The sequence below is a fragment of the Arachis hypogaea genome, chromosome 17 (assembly GCF_003086295.3).
Source record: "Arachis hypogaea cultivar Tifrunner chromosome 17, arahy.Tifrunner.gnm2.J5K5, whole genome shotgun sequence".
Lineage (NCBI taxonomy): Eukaryota > Viridiplantae > Streptophyta > Magnoliopsida > Fabales > Fabaceae > Arachis > Arachis hypogaea.
In genome coordinates this window covers 126,838,885-126,852,159 of record NC_092052.1, presented here as the reverse complement: position 1 = coordinate 126,852,159, position 13,275 = coordinate 126,838,885, and the positions used below count along the sequence as shown (strand labels likewise).

Below are 13,275 nucleotides of genomic sequence, written 5' to 3'. Positions count from 1 at the left end.
TATATATATATATATTAAAAATCTATGAACAATACAGTGACTGGTTTTTTTTTTTATTTACGTAATATTTTTGTATGCACACATAGTACATAACTTACATTTTTCTATATTAATATAACGCAACTATTACTATAGTTATAAACTTATAATTAAATCATAATGGGTGCTCTCTCGGTTGGAACATCAGGCTCTTTGCTCCAGCCTATACCGTAAGTCACCTTTTTTGCTTTTTTGTTGATCGCTAAATTGGGCTAGAAAACAGGCCACATTGGGCCTAGCCCAAGTTACAATATAAAGTTCCATTTAAGAAGAGTTTGTTTACACGTCCAAAAAAAAAGTTTGTTTATTTCGTAGAGGTCCAATTACTATATACAAGGGATAGTTTGTAAGGCCATGGGCCGAGGCCCAGTTATTGTAACTGCCTTTAATCCATTGCGTATGGTCATTGTTACTGCATTGGCTTGCATCATTCCCTCTTAAAAACTCTATATCTGAAGGCAAAATTGCACCTACATCCTGCCTTGTGCATGCAGCAACCCATTGGCCAGCGGTAAACTCTTAAATAGAGCTCAGATCTGCGACGTATTAGTGCTTGACCTATCGGGTTGGAAGATACCGTGAGAAACAAAAAAAAAAATAGTTTTTTTTTTTGTGTCTAAAAATATTGATCTAATTTTTCCTTTTTTGATTGGGTTGAATTATTGTTATACTCTAGAAGTTTTCTCTCCGTACAAAAGAGCATTTATCGGGGTTCCATGGAATCTCCAAGCAAGCAAGCTGAACAAGGCACATCAGAATAGGAGCTTGACCTCCTTCATCGCAGCAAAAAGAAAGTCAGAAAGAAAGGAGAAGGGTTCTCGGGGGTGGTTGCCAGAGTTCCACGGGAGGAGCCATGGATGATGGATAATGAACCTGCAGAAGAAGAAACAGGGGCATGGAAAGGAATTAGATCTTTTGCCAAAACTGTCAAAAGGGGGCCAAAGTGCAACCGAATGGAAGATGGGGAAAAGAATCCAGCACAGAAACAAGCTTTGATGGGTGACAGTTCATAAGAAGAGGAAATCGAAGAAGTCCAAGACACCATGGGAGGTTCTGACGGTAATTTCTCTCCTTTTCAGGATATCACTATGACTAAAGTGGATGAAGGGTTGTACAACTTGTGCATAAAGGATTCAACTATTAGAAAATTATGAAAACCTTGGTGGAACTCTTTAATAGTATAATTGGTGGGTAGAAAAATAGTATATGCAGTTATGAAAAGAAGATTAGAAAATATGTTGAGCGAAAAAGGTAGCATTGATGTCATAGATCTAGGTTATGATTTCTATTTAGTTAAATTCTATTCCCATGAAGATTTAGCCTATGCCCTTCTAGAAGGACCATGGAAAATCTTTGATAGCAATCAGGTGCTAGAACCAAATTTTAATCCTTTTCTAGCAACTATAGATAAGATTACAGCTTGGGTGAGACTCCCAGGTCTTCTGATCGAGCTATATGACAGAAATATACTTAGGAAAATAGGAGAACTTATAAGAAGGGTGGTTAAAGTTGACACAAACACTGCAAATATGTATAGAGAAAAGTTTGTAAAATTATGTGTCGAGGTTGATTTAACAAAATCGCTAATAGGTAAATATATGATCAATGGAACATGCTTTAAAGTGGAATATGAGGAGCTGCACCAAATATGTTTTACTTGTGGAAGAGCAGATCATGATTAAAAAAATTGTATAGTGAGAAAAAAGCAAAGGGAAAGCGAGATAGAAGAAGGTCAGCAAAAAGAAAATGTAGAAACAGTCAAGCAAGACATTGAACAAGAAGGAAACAATGGAGATAATGCCAACAAAGCTAAGGAGAAAGGCAAGCAAATAACACAATAATCAAGTGATAACTTTAGCCCCTAGATGATTGTCCAAAGGCAAAAAAGAGGTAGAAAAGGTGATAAGGAGGGAGATTTCAAAAATGGGACAGGAACTAGCAAAGCGAGTGAAAAATATAAAGGCAATTCCAGATTCCAAGCTCTGGAGGTAGAAGATGGAGAGGAAGGAGGGGAAGGGGAAGTATCCATGGATATAAATGAGAACCCAACAACAAGAATACAAGGAAACACAAAGCAATATATAACTAAGACTAATTCAAGGAGCAACACACAATAGAAGCAAAAGCAGCAAGCAGGAGAAAATCAGTATATCCCTGTCATGTTTCCACAGAACCAACAAATAAACAACCTACGAAAACAGCAGATCATTTCAACAGAAAGCAAGGAGGAAAGGATAAATAAAAAAAATATTGCACAGGAAAAAATTATCACTCTCCATCAGAACAATTGACAAAATCATAACTATGAGAGTCCCTTTACAGAACACATGGAAGAAGAGGTTGAGATAACCCAGCGAGCAAATCCTCCACATGGAAAACCTCTTGATCCGATTGTGGATGATAAGAATAAGAGCACAACTAGAGATCTAGAGATGAAAAAAACTCTATTGAAAGACATAGACTTCACCACCCCACCCATCAGTGGGACAGGGGAAAAGGAAATGCAAATCAATTAATCTTCTGCCCTAGTGGTAGTTGCGGTTTCTTCTCCTCCCCTGTGTTTTTTTATTATCAGTTTAATTATTATTTTAAATTAGAATGTTAGAGGTGCGGCTAGCAAAACCTTCAGCCATACCTTTAAGGAGTTATACAACCAACATAAGCCCAATCTGACTATTCTTGTGGAACCTAGATGTATCGGGGAGCAAGCTATAAAGGTTATTAAGAACTTGGGGTGGAATATGGATTTGTTGGAATAAACAAGACATAAATAAAACAGTTGAAGACGCTCATCCGCAATTTATACATACTAAGATTATTTTTGAAGGAGGGGAGGAGTGGTTTCTCACGGCTATATATACAATCCCACAACCTCATGTTAGAAGACAACTTTGGAACAAAATCCTCACTTTAGCCCCAAACATTGATAAAGCGTGGCTCCTAACGGGAGACTTTGATGAGATAAAGGACAAATCTGAGAAAAACGGAGAAGCGGTGATTGATAGAAGGGCATGCGTTGCATTTACAGATTGGATTAATAATTGTGGCCTCATTGATCTCGGGTTTGTTAGCTCCAGGTTCACTTGGAGAGGTCCCAAATGGGAAGGACGTGATAAAGTCCTTAAAAGGCTTGATCGCTCGCTAGCTAATGCAGAGTGGAGGACTAAATTTCAAGAAGTGAAGGTTGAGGTTCTTCCTAGGATTGAATCAGATCATCATCCTCTTTTAATATCTCTCCGCAACAAGACAACAAACCAAAGTAAAGATAGACCATTCCAATATGAAGCTATATGGGATCAACATCCTACATTCAAAGGTTTTATTCAACAAGAATGGAATACCCACCAGAAGTTGAATGCTACTCTTTTTCATTTGAAAGGAAGACTCCAGGATTGAAAGGCATCCAGAAGCATTTATCCTATGGCAAGAATAGATTTCTCGATAAATTGGAGGTTGACCTTAACAGAGAATTGGAAGAAATCCTCAAAAAAGAGGAGTGTTTTTTGTTACAAAAATCTTGTGCTCAGTGGGTAGTCGAAGGAGATCGCAACACTAAGTTTTATCACACCAAAATTATTATTAGAAGATCAAAAAATAAAGTTAACAAGCTTAGAAATCAGCAAGGACAGTGGATCAGTATTGAAACAGAAACTAAAGATCACGCAGTGCAATTTTTCAAAGACCTTTATCAGGACGAGGTAAATATCACTCCCTTAAATCTTCCTTATCAGACAGGTCTTAAACTTGGTGTTATTGATTACATGAATATGCAAAAGATGCCAACGTCAGAAGAGATAAAAAATGCCATCTTTAGCATTGGATCACTGAAGGTGTTTGGAAGGGTTGGATTTCCAGCCCTCTTTTTCAAGAAGAACTGAGAGACAGTGAAATACAAGATGATATACCAAGTCAAAAGTTGCTGGACCAACCCGAAGAAAATAGAAGAAGCCAATTCAACCTTAATTTCTCTTATTCTGAAGATGCAAGCACCTGAATTCATCACTCAGTTCAGGCCTATAGCGCTTTGCAATGTCAACTACAAAATAATTTCCAAGATTCTGGTCAACAGAATTAAACCTATTTTAAATGATATCATAGCTCCTTATCAATCTAGTTTTGTTACCGAAAGAAAGATTCAGGATAATATTCTCATAACAAAGGAAGTAATGCACTCGATGAAAAGAATGAGAGGGAAATCAAAATTCATGGCGATCAAGATCGATTTCGAGAAAGCGTACGATAGAATCAATTGGGTTTTTCTAGAAAAAAGTCTCCTAGAGATCAATATTCAAAGGCAATGTATTGATATCATCATGAATTGTGTTACAACGGTCAAATACAATATGTTGTGGAATAGAAGTATGACAGAAGACTTCTCCCCTAAGAGAGAAATTAGACAAAGGGATCCTATCTCCCCTTATCTATTCGTTATATGCATGGATGCTCTATCCCAACTGATTGAAAAAATGGTTCTGCTAGAAAAATGGAAGCCCTTTACTATAGGAAGAAGGGGGCCAGCAATATCCCATTTATTATTCGCTGATGACCTTCTCATTTTTGCAGAAACGACCCCACATCAGATGCAGAATGTTATTGAAACGATGAAAAACTTCTGTAATGCATCAGGCCTAAAGATAAACCAAGCCAAAACTTCTATGGTATTTTCAAAAAAGGGTTAAGTATGATTTTGGTCCCTAACGTAGAGGTCAAAAATTTATTTCGTCCCCGGCCTTTTTTTCGCTACAAAATGGTCCCAAACGTTTAACTTAGTTTTAAAACCGTCTTTCAGACAAAAATACCCCTCCCTCCCCTCTTCTTCCTCAACACCCCTCTTCTTCCTCAACATTAACCAGAAGCAGAAGCAGAAACGCAAACTCAGAAACAAAAGCAGGCAATAATGGATAACAATCAGCAGAATAACAACAACAATAATAATGGATAATGGAATTAGAGCGACAACAAAAACAAAACCATAAGCAGAAACAAAAACAGAAGCAGCAGAAGCAGAAGCAACCAAAACATCAACAACAATAATGGAATAAAAGGAATAAACAGAAGCAACCAGAAGCATCATCAACGACAACAATAATGGAATCCTTTAAATCTGAAAAATTAAAGAAAAAAGGAATAAAAAATTAAAACAAAGGGGAAGGGTTGCGGCGGTGATGGGGGAGGAGGGGCTGCAGCGTTGAACGACGATGCGGTGTTGGCAGGCTACAAATCGCCACGAGGAGGGCGCTCTGGTGGTCAGCGGTGCTGTGGAATGCTTCGTTCCTCTCTTCTCTTTCTCTCTCCCTCTGCTCTCTACTCTCTTGCCATTAGCGTAGGGAGCAGTGGCGGATCACAGGCGGCAGGGCGGCGATGCGGCGGTGTAGCGGTGCGGCTTCCCTTCCCTCCCCCCGTTTCTTGCACCCCACCCCCCTTTCTTTCTCTCCCCCCATTCTCTTTATCCCTCTCATGGCCTTTCTTTCTTTTTTTATTTATTTTATTTTATAATTTTTTTTAATGAGGGATAATTTAGTATTAAAAAAAATTGGTAAAAAGAACGATTTTAAAACAAACTGAAACTTTTGGGACCATTTTGTAGCGAAAAAAAGGTCGGGACAAAATAAATTTTTAGCCTCTACGTTAGGGACCAAAATCGTACTTAACCCTTCAAAAAATGTTTCAAATCAGTCGAAGCAAGATTTGTTCAAAATCTCGGACTTTAAAGAGAATAAGGAGTTGGAAAAATACCTTGGTGCCATGATCAATAACAACAAGAGAGGGAAAGATAACTATAAGGAGGTCATCGAAAGAGTTCAAAACAAATTTAAAGGGTGGAAAAGTAAATGTCTCTCCCTTGCGGGGAGAATTACCTTAACTCAAACTGCCATCAACCCAATGCTTAATTACAAAATACAACACAACAGAATTTTCAAAGGGATATGCAATGAGATCAAAAAGTTTTAGAGAAATTTTATTTGGGGGAACGACAAGAACAAAAGAAAGATGCATTTGATAAAATGGAAGACATTCTGCCAACCTAAGCATGAAGGAGGCATTGGATTTAGAAGACTCAATTTTATGAATGACGCTTTTTGCTAAAAATCATTTGGCAATTGAAAACAAATCCTAATGCCCTATGGGTAAGGGTACTAAAGCATAAATACGGGAAAAATGGGACAAATGAGGATAACTTTCAGTCTAATAATTCTAACTCTCCGCTATGGAAAGAGCTGACTAAATTGGGAAGCATTTTTCAGGAAAACATTATACATTACTTGGGAAATGGACTAGCGACTAAATTTTGGATAGACTGCTGGATGGAGAAAGAAGAACTTCTAATTAACCACAAGCTGAATCCTTTACTAGATGAGAATAGTCTAGTTTGGGAATAGACGGACAATACGGGAGAATGGGACTTGAACAAGCTCAGAGAAGTCCTACTAGATCAAATAATTGATAAAATTAGAGTATTGCCTCCCCTAAACTTGAATATAAAACAGGACACCATTGGATAGATGCACACTTCAGATGGAGATTTTTCAGTGGCGATCACCTACAAATAGCTAGCTGGATGGATAGAACCGAAAGCTTCTATTTGGGACAGGATTTAGAAGTGGCATGGGCCCTAGAAAAATAAAATTTTCATGTGGCTCGTCATATATCAAAGGGTTCCTACAAAGGAAAGGCTGAATAAATTTTTCAGAGGAAGTGGATGTTGCCATCACTATCCAGATAAAGAAGAAAGTATCCTTCATGTTTTTAGAGATTGTCTTAACGTCTCTAGAATTTGGACTCAATTAATTAAACCAGAAGCTATTGAAAATTTTTTTTGTTATCACTTCACTGACTGGATTGAACAATAAGGAAGAGTTAGGAAATGAGATTAATGCAAGTTGGAAGGATCTTTTTTTTACTACTTGCTGGAGGGTTTAGTTTTGGAGAAATCAAGAAATACACAACCAAAACTATCAGAGACCTATAAATACTACGAGTGAAATCATCATACAAGTACAACAGATTAAAGAGGCTTTCAAAATCAACGAGTACCTCGTGGAGCAAGGAAAGAGGATCGAAATACACATAGTTTGGAAACCTCCTCCGGAAGACTGGGTGGCCCTCAATACAGATGGAGCAGCAAAGGGAAACCCAGGGCCAACAATTTGCGGTGGCTCGTTGTGGAATCACCATGGAAAGTGGCTGGGAGGTTTCTTTTACAATATCGGCGTTTGTTCATCCTTCAAAGTTGAACTTTGGGGAATTCACCAAGGACTCAAGTTGGCATGGACCATGGGATTGAAAAGAGTCATCGTTTTATGCGATGTCGCGGCGATTATTGTCGTCATCAATAACGACAAAGACCTCCATAATCATTCCAACCCGCTAGTACGACTCATCGCAAACTGAAAGAAGAAGGATTGGGTACTTTGTTTTAAATACATTTTCAGAGAGGGTAATAAGGTGGCGGGCTGCTTGGCCAGAATAGGCAGAGAAATTGAACCAGCATTAAAATTTTGGGATATACCACCGTAAGAAGCCAAGAAGTATCAAGAATCGTGATTGAAGATAAGAGGGGTATTGCTTTACCCTGTGTAGCTGTGATTTAACTTTCTTTTTTTCTTTTCTGGGCCTTTGGCCCCGACTATCACAAAAAAAAAAGAATTATTGTTATGATTAGTATAATAGGAGTATTTGTCAATAAAAAAAAAATAGTACATCTTGACCTCCTAAAATGATAGATCTTTTTAAGTCTTGTTAAGTATAATATTTATCTAATTCTCTTAAATTAAATAGAATTTAAAAAAAATACGAGAAATAAGATTTTATATGGTGAAAAATCATGACAAGATTGATTGAGAGAAAAAAAAAATTAAAAATCCAATCCTGAAGTGTACGGTGTATAATGTAAGTTAAGTGTGTTAAATATAAGTTGTTTCGTTTGTAAATTATGGATAAATTAAAACAAGATATATTAACTCAATTAATAATTAGGAGGCATTGTAGTTTAATTTGATTGCTTTTTATTGCATAAATGGTGTCTTTTCACTTTCCGTTTTTTTAATTCTAAATAGTTTTAGTTTTTTACTTTTTTCTTAGAAGACTTAAGATTTAGAGTTTATAATTTTAAATTTATTGTTAAAAAATTATTTAATTATTTAATTTGTTTGTGGGTAATACGATTATAATCACAAATTATGCTATTTTAAATTAAATAATTTATATAACAGTGATTTCATTTATTGTTATAAATGAATAAGTCATAATTACTTTTGATTTAGAACTAAATGAGAATAAAATTAGATATTATCTTTTGGACTTTAGATATATTATTTTTTGGCTGTTCTTTTCGTCTCTCTAGCATTACCGTTTTTTTATTTGGACTTTAGGGTTTAATAGGTGTCATGCTCAAATATAAATAATGACGTCAGAGTTTCGGTCTCCAACGTACCAATGCCGCCTCTGCAACTTTTTTTTCATCAAAGAAATTACGATTCAGCCCTATTAGAAATACAGAAGGCTTTGGTTAAGGAATATCAAAGAATCAAACTCTTCCAATCATACTTATGAATTCAGGTACGCTTCTGTTATTTTCTTTCTTAATGATTTATTAACGTAGATAATCTTAGGGTTAAAGAATTTTCTGAAAAAATTTTAATATTTATTATTTAAAATTTAAATTTAAAATAAATAGAATATTTTTTAAAAAATTAATTAATGTATTTTAGTTAAAAATAGTTAGTTTTCTAACATTTTCTTCCTCTTGAAAATTTTTCAGGAAGAATATTTGTCCGAGTAATTATATATATAGTAATCGTTAACTTTTCGGGTTATAACGTTTACGTGGTCCAGGTGACGTAACTGTGAGGATTAAGAACCTTCCTAGGCAGTAGGCACTCTTAGATAATAAATTGATCTTAACTAATCACGAAATTAAACAATAGAAGCTAATTAATTAAAGGAAGCATACACTTATTGAGCATAGTATGCGATTCTTCAGAACCATTTACCTAAGATTCTAAGACATGATCCCGATCCGTTTTGATATGAATAAATATAATTTGGTGAATGGTATCCTACCTTTTTTAAAGTAATATGTAAGTTTTTTTTTTTATGTGTTATATTTTAATTGGGTACTTATTTTAACTTAAATTACTTTAATCTCATGAGAGTTAATAATATCTTAAAAGACGGTGATGGACTGATAGAAAAAAAAATGGAACACCCAATAAAACGGTGATACTTAGGAGGCACAACGACGACGACAAAGGAGTAGGGAGGAGTAAACGCAATTAGAGAGAGTTGGAGTATTTTTTTCTGGAAGAATGATTTGGGAAGAGAAAATAAGACACCCAATGAGACGCTTGGGAGGCGTAACGACGACGATGAAGGAGTACAATGGAGAGGAGTAAACGCAACTAGAGAGAGTTAGACTACCTGTTCTGAAAGAATGATTTGGAAAGAAAAAATAAGATGTCCAATGAGACGGTAATGTTTGGGAGGCGTAATAACGACGACAAAGGAGTGGGGAGGAGTAAACACAATTAAAGAGAGTTGGAGTACCTTTTTTAGAAGAATGATTGGGGAAGAGAAAGCGAAACACCAATGAGACAGTGATGCTTGGGAGGCGACGAAAGAATGGAGAAGGTAACTCAGGTTAAAATAAATATCCAATTAAAATGTGACACATCAAAAAAAATAATTTATATATTATTTTAGAGAGTGTAAAATAGCATTTATCATATAACTTTATTTCTTTTATTTTAGTAATAAGACAACAAATCAACGTTACTAAAATTGAAGAATAAAAGAGAAAATTAAAACGTGCATATGCATAATTTTATTTATTGACAATTGGGTATATGCATAGTGATCGTTACAACAAATGAAGTTAATAATAATTAAAAAACGTTGGGATAGAATCAAATATTATAGAAGATATTTTAATTTAAAATATTCTTTTAAGCATATACAATGATTATCGGAAAATAATAAAGCTTTTATTCGATAGCTTAATTAGCACCGACACATGCACCTGCTTAATTGCGGTATTGTATGTCCATACAAATTAGCAGTCCAAAAGTTAGCATAATGTAAAGTTTTTAACTTTTATATATATATATGGACTTCCAATATTATGCTTTGCCCTTTTATATGTAAGTTGATATGCAAATTATTGGTAAACAGATTATATTTAATTACTGTTTCGATTTTGTCATAGCCAATTCCACTAGACAAGATTATTATTAATTATTCGATTCCTATTGCATTAATAATAATATTATCTCTTATATGTTTTACACTTATACTTTCCAATATCTCATGAGAGAAAAATTTGAAAAAAATCTATTTTCCTTTAAATTTTATTTAAAATAGATAAGTTATGGTTCTCAATACTAGAATGAATTAGTTTGTATTAATTCAAAATTAATTATTAGACTAATTTAATTCATAATAAAAAAATTAATTACAAGCGGATAAGTAAAAAATAAACTAGTCGAACTAATTCAGTTGAATTAGTTCAATTTAACAAAATATTATATATATATCACATATTAGTTCAATTCAGAAATAAAATCCAAACCAAAATCGCCTACCATAAAAAGAATGACAAGTGCAAGTAGTACTACTAATTAATATGCCGGCATATATATATATATATATATATATATATATAGAGTTTTAAGTGTACCGGAAATACGGTGTTTCAATTGTTTTAACCGTTAATCTAAATTATAAAAAATATATATAATATATATTAATTGAAATTAACGGTTAAAATAACTGAAACATTAGTGTTCCTAGATACACTTAAAATTTTTCCACTATATATATACTCTGCAGGTTCCACAACTTTAAATAACTGTACGAAAAAAAAAAATGAGATCCCTTCTAATTGTCAACAATGATTTGACTTGCGACGGATGGATACAAGCCAGCAATCTATATATATATATATACCTTTATTGGGTGGAAGAATATGAATATGAATATGATTTCTGTTATTATTCGCTGGAAAATTTAACCAGATTTTGAAATATAAAGAACGATGTCATTATTTATGTTATTTTTTTTATTAATTTAAATTTTGAGGATAAATAATTTTATAAGAGATGCAAACTTAATCATATAATATGCAGCATAACATGTGTTGGTAAGGATTTTTAGATTTTGAACAAAATATTAATTAAGAAAGCTGAAGATGGTTGAAGATTGAACACTGGCCACTAGTTAGTGTAGTTGACAACGGATTCTCAATAATAAATATGTATATTATTATTGGAGATAATAATAATCATAGTAAATTAAAAAAATCAATCATGGAAATTCAATTAACTAATTTGGATTAGTCGAGCGATCAGTTTACTTATTCCTTTAAATAAGTGTCGAAGTTTGAATTTTACTTTATATATGTAATAATCCATTAGTCAATAATAAAATAGATTAATTTCTGGGACTGAGAGATATAATAGGCAAAAAAAAAAAAAAAAAAAACCCATAAAAACTCATTTTATTATATGTATCTTAATCATATATAATACCTAAGTTATTTATATATTAATCATATATATATTATATGTAGAAATAACAATATAGACATATAGTGTTAGAATTGAGATTAGAAAAAGAGATCTAGCTAGAGTGTGGCATGGGTTCCTTTAGCCCCACCATATAGCAAATTGTATTTGTTTTACATTTATTATTTTGCTAAGTGCTTGAATTCATTTCATCCCTCTCGTATGGTGGGATTCCACCAACCTAAACCTGATTGCTTCATGGAATCCAAACACGAAACCACCAACTTTGATTCCCGGGCCATGTCTCTGCTCCAAATTGCACCAATGAATCCAAAAATAATTTCAGCTTAACTTGTAATCTTTTCGTGAATGCACATTATTCGTAGATAAGTGAATATAATAATACCATCATTAATCATTAATTCATTATCATAGATCATCGTAATCATCATGCATTATTATACGTGTTAATGAAAGTACACTAATATTTTTATGCCAAGGAGTGTCATACTACCACAACTTTAATCAAATCTTTATGGTTTGAGCATTTTTAACTAAGTCTGCAATTGTACAAGTTTTTTTTTTTCTAACTAAAGTCTTCTTAGTTAATGCAACGTTACGAAATTTTAGCAATTGAATATTATAAAATGAAAAATACCAGAAGACTATTAGAATTTATTATTTTTAGTTATTAGTTAGTTATTAATGTTTAAACGACTATAATATATGTATACCAAAATCAACCATCAAAGTTAGTTACCAATATAAAATACATGTTAGAATACAAATACACATTAAAAATTTAAACTACATATGTATTTATACACAACTATATTAGTGGTTAATTAATTTTGGTATACCAATAACATTTTTTGATGTTTAAAAGTTTGAACTAAATTATATATGTTATTAAATTATTAAATTAAAAAAAATAGATTAATAACTAAAAATAATAATAAAAAATGATAAATTTTAATGATATTCTAACCATTTTTCTTATAAAATTTTATGAAAAAAGAATCGGGAGGCGGGGGGACTTAATAATGGCATGAAGAGAAAGTATACAGGAGTTTTTTTTTTTTTCCTCAAATAATAGTAATAATAATACTACGTACACAAACATGAAATATATAAGTCACCAAAAAAACATGAAATATATAACTACACGGAACCCATTATACAAAACTTTCTTCTATCCTCTTTAATTTAAACATAGATTGATGCATTTAATCTTTTTATGTCTTAACTTCCTTTTCTGTAAAAGAAAAGTGAAAAAAAAAAAGAGACAAAAATGACAACTCCATAATTTTCCCCCCTCTAGTAGACATACATGTAAGTGTGTGTGTATCATACGTTGAGAAATCCATCAAGCACTTAATTATCAAGAAAGATAATAATACACGTGTACCTATGTTGAGAGTATAGTATGAGATATGGTTTTGAAAGCTAATTCTCTATTCCTAATTAAAAAAAAAAATTCATAAAACCAGGTTTCCAATTTTCATATATACCAACTATCAATTTATCATTATCATCGGATAATTTATATATTTAATCGAAATGAGTTATAAATATATCAGATTGTTCTAAAATTTAACTCATTATAATTTCATCCTCTCATCTATTGTATAAATCGTGGATTCTCATTAAGTTTTAAAATATTATCACTACAACAAACCCGGCAGATGGCGGCGGTTGGAATCACGGATGGCCAGACATTTTGCAACGGTTGGCT

At 33.1% G+C, this 13,275-nt stretch overlaps 1 long non-coding RNA gene across 1 annotated transcript; it reads right to left on the bottom strand.

Moving 5' to 3' along the window:
- Positions 1-252: 252 nt before the first annotated feature.
- On the bottom strand, positions 253-7,624 carry LOC140181063 (uncharacterized). The gene is made up of 2 exons (XR_011875668.1): positions 7,075-7,624; positions 253-912 (listed from the first exon to the last, which is right to left on the bottom strand). It is a non-coding gene; the product is annotated as an uncharacterized lncRNA (long non-coding RNA).
- Between the last annotated feature and the right edge of the window lie 5,651 nt (positions 7,625-13,275).